This window comes from Meriones unguiculatus, chromosome 3 (assembly GCF_030254825.1).
Source record: "Meriones unguiculatus strain TT.TT164.6M chromosome 3, Bangor_MerUng_6.1, whole genome shotgun sequence".
Taxonomy (NCBI): Eukaryota; Metazoa; Chordata; class Mammalia; order Rodentia; family Muridae; genus Meriones; species Meriones unguiculatus.
In genome coordinates this window covers 87214554-87218357 of record NC_083351.1, presented here as the reverse complement: position 1 = coordinate 87218357, position 3804 = coordinate 87214554, and the positions used below count along the sequence as shown (strand labels likewise).

The 3804-nt window shown below is 39.1% G+C and overlaps 1 non-coding gene across 1 annotated transcript; it reads right to left on the bottom strand.

Annotated features, from left to right (window-relative positions):
• Positions 1-3349: 3349 nt before the first annotated feature.
• Positions 3350-3456, bottom strand: LOC132653449 (U6 spliceosomal RNA). Its single transcript, XR_009591188.1, has one exon. It is a non-coding gene; the product is annotated as a U6 spliceosomal RNA (small nuclear RNA).
• Positions 3457-3804: the final 348 nt, after the last annotated feature.

Genomic DNA, 3804 nt, shown 5'->3' with positions numbered 1-3804 from the left:
GAATTTAAATTTGAGAGTCCAGAAAGAGTAGTGTGGCCTTAGTTGCTGTCATGTGGCACATAGCAGTTTGGAGAGACAGGAAAGAGAGAGAGAGAGACAGCTGGTGTGGTGGTTTGGAGTAGAAAGATGGGGAATAGCTCTTCCTAGACCACTGGTTGCGTCTGCTCTTGATGGAGATTGGGATATCCCTAAACAGCCAGGATAAATAAAGGAGCTCCTTTTCCCCAGTACCTTCTCTCAGAGGTTGGAAGGGAGGTTGAGATCTGAACACTCCATTGATAGTCTGCAGGGCAGAGCTTTTCAGAGGTCCTCTGTGTCAGGCTCCTGACTTGTTCCCTCTTTTCTCCTTCTTTTAATGTCCATCCTCTTTGCCTTTCTGGATAGGAATTGAGCATTTTCGCAAGAGTCTTCCCTCTTGATTAGTTTCTTTAGGTGTACAGATTTTAGTAGGTTTATCCTATATTATATGTCCATATCAGTGGGTATATACTGTGTGCATCCCTCTGCTGCTGGGATAGCTCACTCAGGATAATCTTTTCCAGATCCCACCATTTACCTGCAAATTTCACGATGTCCTTGTTTTTTATTGCTGAGTAATATTCCATTGTGTAGAAATACCACAATTTGTGCAGACATTCTTCCACTGAGGGACATCTGGGTTGTTTCCAGCTTCTGGCTATTACAGATAAGGCTGCTACAAATATGGTTGAGCAAATGTCCTTATTGTGTATTTGAGAATCTTTTGGATATATGCCTAGGAGTGGTATAGCTGGATCTTGAGGAAGCACTATTCCTAGTTGTCTGAAACAGTGCCAGATTGCTTTCCAGAGTGGTTGTACAAGTTTACATTCCCACCAGGAATGGAGGAGGGTTCCCCTTTCTCCACAACCTCTTCGGCATGTGTTGTCACTTGAGTTTTTGATCTTAGCCATTCTGATGGGTGTAAAGTGAAATCTTAGGGTTGTTTTGATTTGCATTTCCCTGATGGCTAATGAGGTTGAGCATTTCTTTAAGTGTTTCTCTGCCATTCGATATTCCTCTGCAGAGAATTCTCTGTTTAGCTCTGTACCGTACCCTATTTTTTAATTGGATTACTTGATTTTTTGTTGTCTAGCTTCTTGAGTTCTTTATATATACTGGATATTAGCCCTCTGTCAGATATAGGGTTGGTGAAGATCTTTTTCCAATCTGTAGACTGTTGTTTTGTTCTAAGGACAATATCCTTTCCTTTACAGAAACTTTTCAGTTTCATGAGGTCCCATTTATTAATTGTTGCTCTTAGAGCCTGTGTCGTTGGTGTTCTGTTCAGGAAGTTGTCTCCTGTGCCAATGAGTTCAAAGGTATTCCCCACTTTTTCTTCTAAGTGGTTTAGTGTGTCTAGCTTTATGTTGAGGTCTTTGATCCACTTGGACTTTAGTTTTGTGCAGGGTGATAAGTATGGATCTATTTTCATTTTTCTACATGCAGACTTCCAGTTAGAACAGCGCCATTTGTTGAAGATGCTGTCTTTTCTCCATTGAATGGATTTGGCACCTTTGTCAAAAATCAGGTGTCCATAGTGTGTGGATTTATGTCAGGGTCTTCTATTCGATTTCATTGATCCACCATTCTGTTTCTATGTCAGTACCATGCATTTTTTAGTATTGTTGCTCTATAGTACAGCTTGAGATCAGGGATGGAGATAACTCCTGAAGATCTCTTACTGTAGAGAATTGTTTTAGCAATTCTGGGTTTCTTGTTGTTCCATATGAAAGTGAAAAATTTTCTTTCAAGGTCTGTAAAGAATTGTGTTGGTAATTTGATGGGAATTGCATTGAATCTGTAGATTGCTTTTGGTAAGATGGCCATTTTTACTATGTTAATCCTGCCAACCCATGAGCATGGAAGATCTTTCCATCTTCTCATATCTTCTTCTAATTCTTTCTCCAGAGACTGGAAATTTTTTTCATGCAAGTCTTTGACTTGCTTGGTTAGGTTCACACCAAGGTACTTTATGTCCTTTGTGGCTATTGTGAAGGGTGTTGTTTCCCTAATTTCTTTCTCAGCCCTTTGTCCTTTGTATACAGGAGGGCTACTAATTTTTTTGAGTTAGTTTTGTATCCAGCCACTTTGCTGAAGGTGTTAATCAGCTGTAGGAGTTTCCTGGTAGAGATTTTGGGGTCACTCATGTATACCATCATATCATTTGCAAATGGTGATACTTTGACTTCTTCCTTTCCAATTTGTATCCCCTTGATCTCCTTCAATTGTCTTATTGCTCTAGCTAGGACTTCAAGAACAATGTTGAAAAGATATGGTGAGAGTGCACAACCTTGCCTTGTCTCTGATTTCGGTGGGATTGATTTAAGTTTCTCTCCATTTAGTTTGATGTTGGCTATAGGCTTGCTGTATATCGCCTTTACTATGTTCAGGTATGTGCCTGGTATCCCTGATCTCTCCAATACTTTAAACATGAATGGATGTTGGATTTTGTCAAATGCCTTTTCAGCATCTAAGGAGATGATCATGTGGTTTTTCTCCTTCAGTTTGTTTATGTGGTGAATCACATTGATGGATTTCTGTATATTGAACCACCCCTGCATGCCTGGGATGAAACCTACTTGGTCGTAGTGGATGATGTCTTTGATGTGTTCTTGGATTCAGTTTGCAAGTATTTTGTTGAGTATTTTTGTATCAATGTTCATGAGGGAGATTGGCCTGAAATTCTCTTTCTTCGTTGAGTCTTTGTGAGGTTTAGGTAACAAGGTGACTTTGGCTTCATAGAATGAGTTTGGTAGTGTTTCTTCTGTTTCTATCTTGTGGAATAGTTTGAAGAGTATTGGTGTTAGCTCTTCTTTGAAGGTCTGGTAGAATTCGGCGCTGAAACCATCTGGCCCTGAGCTTTTTTTGCATGGTAAATTTTTGATGACAGCTTCTATTTCCTTAGGGGATATAGGACTATTTAATTGGTTTACCTGGTCTTGATTCAGCTTTGGCATGTAGAATCAGTCAAGAAAATCATCCATTTCCTTTAGATTTTCAAATTTTGTGGCATATAGACTTTGGAAGTAAGACCTAATTATTGTTTGGATTTCTTCAGTGTCTGTGGTTATTTCCCCTTTTTTGTTTCGGATTTTGTTGATTTGGATAGTTTCTCTCTGCCTTTTAATTAGTTTGGCTAAGGGTTTGTCTATCTTGTTGATTTTCTCAAAGAACCAGCTCTTGGTTTCATTGATTCTTTGAATTGTTTTATTTGTTTCTAATTGATGGATTTCAGCCCTGAGTTTGATTATTTCCAGCCATCTATTCCTCTTTGGTGTGTCTGCTTCTTTTTTTTCTAGGGCTCTTAAGTGAGCCATTAAGTTGCTTAAAAAATATGGAACGCTTCACGAATTTCTATGTCATCCTTTTGCAGGGGCCATGCCAATCTTCTCGTTATTGTTCCAATTTTAGTATATGTGCTGCTAAAGCGAGCACGGCCCTGCATTTGTAAAAGAAACTAGTAAAGCATAACTCTCACATTGATCCCACACCTTAATAATGGGAGACTTCAACCTTCCACTCTCACCAAAGGACAGATCATTGACACAGAAGCTGAAGAGAGAAATAATGACATTTACAGAGATACTAAATCAAATGGACCTAATAGATGTCTGTAGAACGTTTTACCCAAACACAAAATCGTTTGTACTTTCTTCTCAGCACCTCATGGAACCTTCTCCAAAAATGACCATATAGTCAGGCACAAAGCAAGCCTCAACAGATACAAGAAGATTGAAATAATCCCCTATATCATATCTGATCACCATCATTTAAGAGTAAACC